The sequence below is a fragment of the Triplophysa rosa genome, linkage group LG20, assembly GCF_024868665.1.
Source record: "Triplophysa rosa linkage group LG20, Trosa_1v2, whole genome shotgun sequence".
NCBI classification, from domain to species: domain Eukaryota; kingdom Metazoa; phylum Chordata; class Actinopteri; order Cypriniformes; family Nemacheilidae; genus Triplophysa; species Triplophysa rosa.
Window position 1 is genome coordinate 4,199,947 of NC_079909.1, and position 13,452 is coordinate 4,213,398.

The window sequence follows — 13,452 nt, forward strand, 5'->3', positions numbered from 1 at the left end:
AAGCCACATAACGTCTCGGTTATGACTGTAACCTCCATTCCCTGATGGAGGGAACGAGATGTTGTGTTGAGAAACAGGCTGGGGTTTGATCTTGAGAACCTATCATCTCCGAGAGGAATTTAAAATGCCAATGGGCTTTGGCGAATGGCACATGCACGCCAGTCCCCGCCCCGTGCATATGGGTATAAAAGGGAGGTGGCATCGGCCATTGCAAGCGGGCACGGGCGATCTTGGGACTGGAATGCCAAAGCAATGGCACCCATGATCCAGTGTGCCAATCTCTGTTTGGAGACAGCCCTCCCTTGTGCTGCACCCCAAATCAGACAAAGAGCTGCTTAGAGCTTCTAAGGCTCTGCATGCGGTCCAAGTAGAGGTGCAATGCGCGTACTGGACACAACACGTTGGAGATTGGGTCTTCCTCCCCAGGGGAGCGCCTGTAGGTTCACCACTTGGTCCCGAAAGGGAGTGGTGGGAACCTTGAGCACGTAACCTGGCTGGGGTCTCAGGATAAAGTGAGAATTACCGGGCCTGAATTCTATGCACCCATGGGACACGGAAAATGCCTGGAGGTCCCCTACCCTCTTGATGGAAGCGAGCGCCAGCAAGAGTGCCATCTTCATCGTCAGATGAGAAAGACTGGCTTCTCTGAGGGGCTCGAAAGGGGCCGTACAAAGGCCCTGTAGGACCACATTAAGGTCCCAAGAGGGTACGGAAGAACGGTCGAGGTGGATTCACCCTTCTCGCGCCCCTAAGGAACCTGGTGACCAGGTCATGTTGGCCGAAGGACTTACCCTCCACGAGATCGTGATGAGCGGCAATAGTGGCCACATACACTTTCAGCGTGGACGGGGAGAGGTTGCTCTCAAGTCTCTACTGTAGGAAGGCCAACGCTGACCCGATTGGCAACTCCGTGGGTTCTCCCCTCGGGAAGAACACCAGGACGAGAAGAGTCCACTTATAAGCATATAAACGCCTAGTGGCGGGGGCTCTAGCCTGCAGGACGTTTTCCTGACCGCCAGCAGAAAGCCACTCAAGGTCTCCTTGTCCCGTCAAGGGGTCAGACGTGGAGATTCTAGAGGTTTGGCTTGGGGTGCCACACCGTGCCCTTCCACTGCGACAGAAGGTCCTTCATCAGGGGAATCGGCCAGGGGGGAACTGTCTTCAGAGCCACCAGGTCTGAGAACCAAGTCTGGTTGGGCCAGTAAGGCGCAACTAACAGTACTTGGTGTCCCTCTTCCCTGGCCTTACAGGCTCACTGGGGGAAGGCGTACTTCCGCTTGTCCCACGGCCAGCTGTGTGCTAAGGCATTCATGCCGAGGGGCCCCTCGGTCAGGTAGTACCAAAGCGGGCAATGGGTGGAGTCCAGGGAGGCAAACAGGTCCACCTGCGCCTGGCCGAACCGCTCCCATATGAGCCGGAATGCCGATGCGCTCTCTCGTCAGGGGATGCCCCACGGAAAATGGCGAATCCATCCCCGTGGGGCATCCCCTGACGAGACAGCGCATCGGCTGTCTGGTTCAGGTCGCCTGGGATGAAGGTGGCTCGCAGGGACTTGATCAGTCCGCTACCTAGAAGGAGAAATCCGCTGCTTCACGTCGTAAATCCAGCAGTCTGGAAGGAGAATTATCGGAGAGAAGAATCGCTTGACATGTACCGTCATGCAGGTTCCGAAGAACAAAGGATGAGTGAATGGCCGACGCTACCTCCCTTTTATACCCGTATGCACGGGGCGGGGACTGGCGTGCGTGTGCCATTCGCCAAAGCCCATTGCCATTTAAAAATTCCTCTCGGAGATGAAAGGTTCTCAAGATCAAACCCCAGTCTGTCTCTCAACACAACGTCGAGAGACTGACTGTAGGGGAACTGTAATTCTAAATGTTCAAACTTTTTTATGTTATAGTACCTTTAATACGTATACACAGTATGTAAACCACCTCTGTTATAGTTACCAAACCTCTTTGTATGTGAAAATTGCTTACACCATCATTTGCATTGGCCAAGTTGCTTAATTCTGAAAAGGCTGATGAGTAAATGTGGGTGGTAATATGTTATCGAGCTCATGGCTTTACAGTAAAGTCAAAATAATGCCGTTTTCTGAATAAGCTGTTTCTGTGCATAAGTTTCAATAGGTGGTCGGGGGAACTGGGGTTGAGCGAAATAGTATAAAAGTATCGTTATGCAAGTATATGCCTTCTTGTTGAATTTTTCAAACATTTCCAAATGGTCAAAATACATTAACCCATTGTCAGTCAAATAATAAATACCATATCTGGTTTTCATCACACTTGAAATATTAATGCATTGCATTGTGGGATACTGTACCCAGCACAGCGTGCTCTGTTGTGTACTGCACAGTTTTGGCAGATGTAGCAGGTCATCCGGGTATTCTATGCATACAAAATCACATTCTGTGCACATTACAGCACACTGCAGAAGATTAGTACTGTATGTTATTATGTCAGCATAGCCTAGACCAGGGGTCTTCAACTACTTTTCTTTGAGGGCCAGATTCCAAAAGTATAAATAAGTTTTTTACCATATTCTCATTTCTTCTGTTATTTATTGCGTTTTGTTCCTTTTATACTGTTTTTGTTGCTGTTACTTATAGGCCATGATTAAAACATGCACACAAATATTGCATCCAGTATTTGTGCCTTTTCATGATATTAAATTAAAAGGGATATTGTCTTTTTAATTGTATTTTATATTCCTTAATGTGTTACTTTACCCAAAAATTGCTACTAATTTACTCACCCACAGTCCTCCAGTACACCGAGATGTGGGTGGCATTGTTTTTTCAAGAAGATATTTATGAAGGTATTTGGTTGAATGAATTAAAGTTAAATCAATAAAAGTAAAAAACGCAAATACATTCAACACAAAAGTAATCCCTGCCCCTTGTAACGTTAAATTAGCATTTTATAAAGCGAGTCAATTGATCTGTGCAAGAAACTGAACGCTATTATCACATCTTCGGGTGAATTCCAATCGCATTCATGTGCCCCACGCACTTATAGGGCAGAGCCTTTGTATAGTGCGAGTTCTGGGGGAGATGAACAGCTGTTTTTCGTAAATATAGCCATTATTCATAATGAATGCAGTAATAAAAACAACACCGTTTTCCCCTTATCTGAGACAACCGTTCACGTGGTGTACCCTTCCTACAGTTAGCCTACTTTCAAGGGCACAACACATGTTTTAGCACACGACCTATCGCGTGCGCAAACCGATTGCCTGTGGCTGTGCAGTGCATTGCTGATTATAACGTTGTAAATAACATTAAGTTTCTTGGACTGACCGATCAAATCGCTTTATAAGACATAAAACATTATGAGCAGCGGGAATTACTTTCGTTTTGAATGTAGCAGCGTCTCTCCACTTATTTGAAATGTTAAGGCGGGCCAGGAAAAGATAATTGGCGGGCCGCAGTTGGCCAGCGGGCCACCAGTTGACTAGCCCTGGCCTAGATGATAAGCTATGAGGAAAAAGATCCTGAAAGAAGCATATATAAAAAGGCGTGATGTGGCCCCTTTTGAAAGACCGACTGATATGATATGAGAGAGAACATAAAAGAGAAAGAGAGTTATAGACATGAATCCATGCCCTGTCGACGACTCATTCATGTCCATATTAGGTTCAGTGCATGAGAGCTTAAAGCAATGTATGTGTTTACAATGGCAGAGACTGTGAGCAATACTAACAGCATCTGTATACTCACAGACTCAAGCATCAGTAAACATGAAAGAGCCAACGATAAACTGATGAGGCACACTGTAGGTTTGACTTCTGAAAGGTCTACTCGAAAGACGAGGGTATCACCATTGCTTTACAAGGGTCATACCATGGAAAGAAAGATTTTTCTTGCCCTGAAATAAGAGCTCCAAGAAGCCTAGTGCGAGGCGGAGGCCGGACTGGCGGACGCTGAAACATCGCGCTCAGAATCTCTATGCATTGTGTTGGTTAGAAACCTCCTTAAAACGGCACACTGTCACTTTGCAGTCACGATAGAAGAGAACTGTGTCGGCTAGTGATTAATTTACATTTTTTATTGTAGTACTTATATAATTGTATGTGTGTGTTATAAACGCACAATATGCATACTGAGCAGTATAAGTGAACAACACAGTATAAGTACAATCAATTTTGTTAGTGTGACATTACTCTATGGCAGTGTTGTCAAGTTCTGGTAAAACTCCATTATGTGACTTTAATATCTTTGTTTTATATTTTAGTAAAAACAATTCCTGGATGAATGTTAAAGAAAATCTTGGGACACCTGACTTTCAAAGTGAGGAACTTATAGAGAATCCACATGATGTGTGTTTAACATAACAGTTCATATTGATTCTTCACATTGTTGTTTCTTTTCATAGCTTTTTTTACATTCTTTTAATTTTCAGTATGTATATTTTATACTATTATATTATACATTAATATCATATTGTTTTGTTTCAGGACAATAATGGTGAAGTTAATAAACCTTGCAGAGCAAGTAATAACCAGAGGGGGGTCTCCAGATCCTCCTGATCTCCATATTCAGCTCAACACCGGACTCAAGACCACACACAAACATTATAGAAATAACACAACTCTACACTGCACTCATGCATACAACACCACAAATATTAAAAACCATGATGATGGGTACTGTTGTTATCATGTTGTCAGAATGTCTGTTGTTTAGTAATGTTTATTTTTTTTGTTGTACAATGAAATTTACATTTCTGACCAGCTGGATGTTTCATGTTTAAATTCATTCAGCAATAAAATAAAGCTTTCAACATTTCACTGTCCATTGTTTCTGTATTTTAGGTTATTTTAAATTATTAATCTAAATGAGACTTTTTTGGTAGAAATAACAAAAATGTGTTAGTAAAAACAACTTAAAATTATGAGTTCAATTCAATTCAATTCAATTTTATTTATATAGCGCTTTTCACAATGTGCATTGTTCCAAAGCAGCTTTACAGGAGCATATAATAAAAACACAGAAAGGTAAAACACAGCACAGTGCATGGTGTTTATAGACCAAGCAAGATCATTATAATAAATAATATCTAATAAATAAATGAATAAATAAACGCAGTCTCCCGGTGAGCAAGCCAACACTGCACTGCTCTGCTGTGGCGAGGAACCCAAACTCCAATGCTGAATAATGGAGAAAAAAAAAACCTCGGGAGAAACCAGGCTCAGCCGGGAGGGCAGATCTCCTCTGACCTGTCATAGCTGCACTCAGTGACCCCGACCAAAGCCACCGAGCAACGTCCACGAAGAACAGGGAGAGCCCACGAGCCGCGACCCAGGAAGCCCCACCCGCCGAAACCGTGCAGGTCCAACCCGGTCACATTCCGAGATCAACAACAGACAACAGACGAACAACCAGGGAAAAGTAGTAATGGCATAATTAACTTTATTCCTCTGTTGTCCGACATCGACCACAAAACAAGACCATGAGTCACACCAACCAACAAAAAAAATTAAGCAAAATCTCTTGCTGGGAATGGGGTTAGGGTTACTCAAAAATTTAAGAAATGCCTACTAATGCTGCTTAAAATGCAAAAATTATGCACTATATTTTAAGTAACTTCAGCGTAAAAATATTTGCAGTGTATGTAGGTGCACTGTACCTTCAGACCTATTGAACAACACAGGCCCTGTTATATATAGATCACTTAAATATCACTTAAATCACAGTGATATGTAAGGGATAACATACATACATAAATCCTGACAGAAAGGAGGGGTGTTGTATCACCCTGATTGTGTGTATATATGTATTTCATCTCACTGTTTACACGGCTACTTGGCACATGAGTAAATAATTAGACACAAAATGTTGTTTTGAGCTATTTCATCTGTAACAAATGTAATCCCATTAAAAGCCTATAGTGGCTTTAAGGCAAGGCACAAAGTTCAAATAAGACAAACATGCAATCTTGGTTAATCATTGTAATAATTATTTAATATATAAATTCTTACATGTTATTAATTGTGCATGTTTTATAAGTAAGTAAACTACATCGGTCAAGATAACTCGGAGTACCCAGAGTGTCAGAGATTGTTCTCCGGGAATAACAAGCTTCAGAGTGTCACGACTGACCAATCAAGTATTCAAGAATCAAGTATTCCAGAGAGCAGTGTAGATAACCAACTATTACAGACACCAATGTATTTACATTTTAAAGGAGTAAACAATACTTCATCCATACGGTGGCGTATTGCTGCCACTTACATTTTATTTTTTCCACTCAATTAAGTCCTTAAAACGAGATAATATGTTGTTAAAATGAGATAATATGTCGTTAAAACGAAATAATTTTCTTGTAATAAAGGGATAATATGACCTCTCATAATAATTACACATTAACCTATTACGTGAAAGCAACATGTTTTCTAGATGGACATATGGTAAAATGCCATGTTTTCGAGCTACGGCCCGCTGTACGGTACACTCTAAAAAATCTGTATATAATAGGGCACAATATAGGCCTACTGTATTAATATATTTTCTGTACTCATTTGACTGTTTTTTAACCTGTATTTTACATTTTGCACTGCATTAAATTGCATTTTAGCATTAACGTAAATGTCCATAAAATAAAGGAAAATGTACTGGTAATTTTCTGCCAGTACTTTATCCGTTTTTTACGAAATTTCTTTTTTACAGTGTAGCCAAAATCAAGACAGCGATTTCTCTTCTGAGTTGCACTTACGGATCCAGAATATTTCATACATGTTTGACTGACAACAAATCCAGCCTGAATACATTTCAGATGTAGTAGTTTATATCCAAGAAGCTTCCCATAACGGTCTAGTTCATCAACAAGGAATAATGCCACCAATGGGTCCGCTCAGCTACCACAGTGATGACCGGACCACATTCGTTGCCACGAAGTACCAAATAACGTTCCAGCGATTTAACTTTGTGATTCCCAAATTCGTCGGGATGATGTAACATTGGACATTGCTAGGACTTGATGATGATCTCCTGAAGACGTAAATGGAACGGACCATATTCGTCGCAGCAACCAACAACCAAACAGTTAAAATAGTTTTTTATAATTGTATTTAAACACATCGTCCCTCGCATGGAGGATTCAATTAATTTGTGATTTAACCTGTGCATTAAAGATTCAATTTTATGCATAATTTAAATAATTTTCTAGTTAAATGTAGCCTATTATACAAAATATGACGCTTAATAAAACTTAGCACAGCACTGTACATCACTTTATTCAGATACTGAAGTGAATGACATAAATAACCAAAGACATCAACACAATGTAGATGATTCAAAGCAGATATTTCTGACGGAGATGAATAAATATTATCTTTAAGCTTAATATTATATTCTTGTCTTACCATAAGTTTAGCAGGATGTCCGTTTTTTAGATACAACTATCAAAAGCTTCTTCAGTCACACTCGCAAACATCAGGGTCCGTTCATTTAAACGCGCCAAATCGATCGAAAATCATTCAAATATATGTTTACTCTCACATCTGTGAGGTATAAAGAAAATAAAAGAATATTAATAAACCGCTAAAGTAATATCATGCAGTGAGGTAAAACGAAATAACCGTTAATGTTTTAATGATGCCAGAGTGTGGCTTTGCAGAACAGAGAACGCGCGTGCTGGACAAGTGGCAGCAATACACCACCGTACATCCATTACTGTACTCCGTTATACTTCATTATATTAACTCTAGGCTGGTAAATCTGTAGTTGCAAAGCAACATAACAACTTGAGGCATTACGTAATAGAGAATATGCAAACACAGGTGCAATTCCAATGGCCTCAAATGAGGATCGTCGAATCTGAAGATAAACCAAGTAAAATGTCAAAATAAGAATGCGGCTGCAGTGTTTTACAACAGCGTGGTATAGATATTGTCTTGTGAATGATGTAAATGCTGAAAGAGAATTTACACAGCGCTGTCACCAGATTACAGATTCCTGCGAATTTCCAATTAAAAATGAAGGCATTAATCGCCAGCAGGGGTTGCTTACTGCAGCGTTACGCAGGAGAGAGAGCACACAGCCCAAAAGGCATATTTGCATGCTGAGGAGCACGTGCAAAAACACGTGCCTGCCTGCGCGTGCGTGCGTGAGTGTGAGCGTGCTGGTGATGTCATGGCATTGAGCACAGAGGTGCATATTCTTCTATGAGCAAACATGCAGGTGTAATTGCTGAATGAGGGTTTGGTTTAACCGTGTAAAACAACCGTGACAGCCATCATGCTGACATTGAATTTTAAAAGAGCATTGCTGCTAAGCACTGTTTGATCTTTCTGTGTGTGTTTTAAGGGAGATCTACCGTGTAAAAGTCTTGACAGGTCAGGTTTGTGGTTATAAACGATAGCTTTCCCTTAATCACCTTTAATGAACCTCGAGTCTAAAATGTGATTCATAATTGTGGCAAAAAACTATTGCATGGCAGTAAAGCCTTTAGCTTTTGTAACACCCTGGGTGAGTCCTTTGAAAGGACACATAGCAGAGACAAAAACACAGCAAGCAGACTGAACCAAATGATATTCAAATCAGCCTGAAGTCTAGTGAAGCTGTTTTTCAGGTATTGCAGTGGGTGGATTCAGTTTAAGTAACACGTTTCACTGTTCTCACCCTGTCAAAATGAAGGAGGAGCTGAGGGTGTGTTCTCGGCAAAATACGGGCTATATTTCTGAGGTAAAGCCTTGTCAAAATATTGAGTGGCGCTTTGTTTGCCTCCTGTGTATTATAACAGATCATAAAGGCATTCTTAACGCATTACATTGATTGTGATCAGCATTAGGCTTTTTGTAAATAAATGGTCACCTCAGTTACCACAGTGCATTATGCTCTTTAAAGGTGAAGTCATGAAGGATTATAACATATGATGATGAATATGGTTACAATGATTTATAATAAGATTAGGGCTGCGAACTGAGAAGTTGTTCTTAGACACTTAAAAAATAGTGTTGAAATCATTTTCAACGGTGTTTGCTACTGATCAACAGCGCAAAGTTGTGGGTTCGATCCCAGGAAACACACACTGATGAAAGACATATAGACTAAAATGCACTGTAAGTCACTTTGGATAAAAGCGTCTGCCAAGTGCATAAATGTAAAATATGAGTAAATTCAAATATGGTGGCATGTCGATGTTTGTGTTCAAAGGAAGATTTGGGTAAAAGATGGTTTTAAGTATAGAAAACAATAACACTGATTTTACATTACACCAGTTCAATAAAAAAAATCACAATTCTGCATTGTTGCAAAGCAGCTTTACATACATATTGATAGCAGAAACAGACGACGAGAGATGTTATTTTTTCAAATACATTTTTTCAAAGCGATGCATATTGGTGAAACTTTTTTAAGTTTGTAAGATGAAAGTTTGTGGACTGTTCTATTCGAAGTGATAGGGTGTGTCAATATTTTCATGGGATGTAGTCGTACTAACTGTTAATATTATTGTCTATACTTATGATTCCCAACCCTGGGAAAGATATAATAGAATTCACTAAAATTTAACAGAGTATTCATTTACTGCGCAAAGATGATAACACATCTGTCAGGAACATAATTACAGCATCATTAAAGAGCACATAATCTGCCATTGCTGAAGTCATGTAGGTTATTATCAGTAATGGTGTTATATTAAAGTTTGTGAGTTAGGTTTGAATGCAAATGCACTATGAATTAAATCATATGTAGGCCTATAATGTGAAAAATCCCATCCGATCCTTGTCTAAGCTAAGAGAAGGAATGACAGTGCACTACACCCAGCGAGAAACCAGTCTGGCCTGTTTGGAAATTGTGGTACAATCCCTGAGGGCTAAGGGAGTAGTCTTGTGTCTCTCAAAAGCCAAACGCTGCTCATATTTGATCATATTCCCATCAAAAATGGTCTCTCCTCAACTCCAGGGCACTGTTCATGGGAACTAAAATGAAAGCAAATCCGTTTTATGACGTTTATTCAATTACACCAAAATGGCGAGGAGTCAAGATATAATATTGACAGACAGTGCAGAGAGAGAACAGCACAGAGGCCACATGGGAGTCTATCCTAAATGCTGAAACACTGGGTTATAATCAAAGTCTCCCAGTTCATCTGAGCATTCCTTTATCTTCATGACAATAATTCAGTCTGGGACGTTTTAGACCGTGTTGTTGCAGTATATAGATCTGTGAGAGGGACCTTTGAAGCTTTGCTAACAAACCTCTGTGGCAGAAAAGTGCTAAGACGGATTCTCTTGGGATAGTAATTATCAGTGAGTCACTTTAAAACTTTCTGCCTGCGTCTCTCATACAGAAAACATTGTGCAATTTCACAGAAAAGCAACACGAAGACACCATAATACATGTTTACAGAAAATTCCATTTGGATACAAGGTATAATAAAGCAATAAGTCACTCAAATCCGCTTTTACAGCTGGCAGCGAGTGACTTGTTGCTTATAGAAATGACAGCAACAGCAATATGATAAAAACACCAATGGTTTACTGTATATACACTGCAAAAATTAAACTTAAAAAAGCTGCCTTACATTTTTAAGTTGAATCAATTTGGCTTTACAAGTCACTTGATTTTAAATGATATTAAACTGACTTTAGCTGCTTTTCATATAACTTGTTGAGTAAAGTTGGAACTGGTTCAAATATTTTGATGAGTATAATAATACAATTCATAAAAAATGGCAATGCAACTTTGTACATATAATGCAGAATATGGTATAAAATGAGTGCCAAAAACAGACTTTACTTAATATTTTTATTAATATTTCTATATACAAGATGCTTTTGCTTAATAAATTGAAATATTAATTCATAACAAAATAAAATAGTTGACACAATATTAAATATTATCATGTGCACTCGAACCCGACTCATCCAGTCAGTTCTGATCCAGATTTGTCCAATTTATAATAACATCTCATTAATTCTCAGCATCAAAGACAACTTTGTGTAATCCTGCGGCTATGTTGCCATTTCCTTATCGCAGGAACATGCAGTCACAGCACAGACAATGAGAAATGCAGGAAAGAATACAAGTTACAAACATATCGCATGCCGCAGCCCACAGCAGACCTCGGGAAAAATGAGATTTATTCAGCTGGTGATAAGGGTGAGGCTTAAAGAAAAATTAAAAGATGGAAAGAAGGACAAAATGTGCTGACTCACAGGTACGAGACAGCGGAGGGCTGAGGCTCCATGCTTCACCTTCTGAAGGACAAAGTTAAATTTCCCATGATGCACTGGCCAACATCATGTATGGAACAAGAACACAGAAGCAGCTTCTTCCCCCAGGCAATCTCCCTCCTAAACAGATAACTGCTCCTTAAGAGCAATATTCCACTTCCACTACTCCTATAGTGTGCACTATAGTGCCTTATTATATCTACATCTTATGTATACATGTATATAACACTACCTCTACTTACTAAATTATCCATTTGCACAAGTGTACATACAATCTGTTAATATGTATATTCTACTATATACTACCCTGTACAATGTCTCTTATATGTTATTATCCCCCATTTTCTGTAAAATAGTCTTTATTTATATATGCACAATTTAGAATCTTTTAGACTGTAAATCTTATTATATTGTATTGTCATTGTGTTTGAATGTCTGTACTAGAAGCTTCCAACACCAAAGAAAATTCCTTGTGTGTGCAAGCACACTTGGCAATAAAGCTCTTCTGATTCTGATTCTAAACAGGCTCTGCCGATTGAACTGCTATTCGATGCCTTTCATTCCTGATGAATTTGCTTACAGATGTTTATAATGCAGAGAAAGGTCAATGTCCTGACATAATGTACACAACAAGAAGATGCCAAAAAATGATGCAGGGACAGCCAAGATAGCAGGTTGAATCCTGCTATAAATAGTCAAGTAAAAAGAAAGGCAGCAGAGTGAAACAGCAATCTAAAGGTCGTGACAGAGGATGGAAAAACTATGAGCTAAGTAAAAAAGAAGAAAGTACTAAAGCCACTATGAAGTGTGAATTTATTTTGTAGCAAAGTTTCAAAGTTAATATCTGTCAGGCCTGATAGTTTAAAATAAGTTTTTTCTAAATAATATCTAGGCTGTAGATTGATAACTGCTAGGCGGTTGGTAAGGGTTTCTGAATGGTGGCTAGGATGTTTCTATGCGGTTGCCAAGAGGTTTCAAGTGGTTGCTAGGACGATGATGCCACTAAAAGAATCTGAGGGGTGATAGATCCCCAGGGGAAATTCATACTGGCAAAAGGTGTATCCTAAATATTCTGCATTGAATGCACTGAATGGATTTGGATAAAACATATACCAAATGAAGAAAGATGTAAAAAGATTTTAGTTCTTTAACTTCATTGTGATTGGCTCTCATGTTCATCATCGACTATTCAACTCACATAATTACCATGACAACGAAGTGCCCAAATGTCCCCTAATCAACAACATTTGTTCAGGACTTCACACTTCACAAATCTGCCCAAAAGTCTGGAATGAACTTTGAAAGAGTAAAGAGTGGTGAAAAACAGAGAATAAATTGCAGAAAACCTGACAAGGAAAGCCCTGTAATTATTTACTAATTTTTTTACGATATTCCAAACATACAAAATGCTTTTATTTTTCCATGGAACACTCTTACACCGTGTCAACACCGTAAGCGACCGGCGCGATGCAACACGACAAAAGACGTTAGAAACGCATTAGAACCCATTGTAGTTTAAAATTTTGTCCACCCTCTGCATGGTGCGGTCCGGTGTAGACACGGTGTTAAAAAAAATCCATAGAGGAACCTTTTTGTCTCAACTGGTTCCATAAAGAACCATTAACATCCGAAGAACCTTTCTGTTTCACAAAAGGTTCTTTGTGGCTAAAAAGGTTCTTTAGATTATAGAAAGATAAGAAAGATACGACTCAAGATCATTTGACTGAAAATGGTTCTTCTATGGCATCGCTGTGAAGCACCTTTTTTAAGAGTGAACAAATGAAGAATTAACTAAAAAATCTTTATGCAACTCACTTCACAGTGACCAAATACCTCCCAAAACTCTCCTCTACCTAAGATCTGAAATCATGATCGAATTTAACATTATCATGGTCATATGCAATTGCTTTTGTGTTCTTTGGTAAACATTGACCAACATTTTGATGAAATTCATTAGAAAAGATACTGTATATAGGACACGTATAGAAGACTTCTTCAGAGGAGAGCCGTTATAATGCGAAATGTCTCTCATTTGTAAGTCACTTTGGATAAAAGCTTCTGCTAAATGAATGAATGTACTGTAAATGTAAATGCAGAGTTAAACTCCAGCCCTCATCAAACACATCAACCTGTAATTTTCAGGTAATCCTGAACACCTTGTTTAGCTGGTACGGGTGTGTTTGATTGTGGTTGGAGCTAAACTTTGCAGGACATGGCACTCAAACAGCAGGATTGGACAACCTTGCTTATAGAAATACACTGCACCAGTAAATA

The 13,452-nt window shown here is 39.5% G+C and overlaps 1 protein-coding gene across 4 annotated transcripts in view; it reads right to left on the bottom strand.

Moving 5' to 3' along the window:
• Positions 1-13,452, bottom strand: part of LOC130571602 (band 4.1-like protein 1) — a 103,410-nt gene that overhangs the window by 79,279 nt on the left and 10,679 nt on the right. The window lies entirely within an intron of this gene.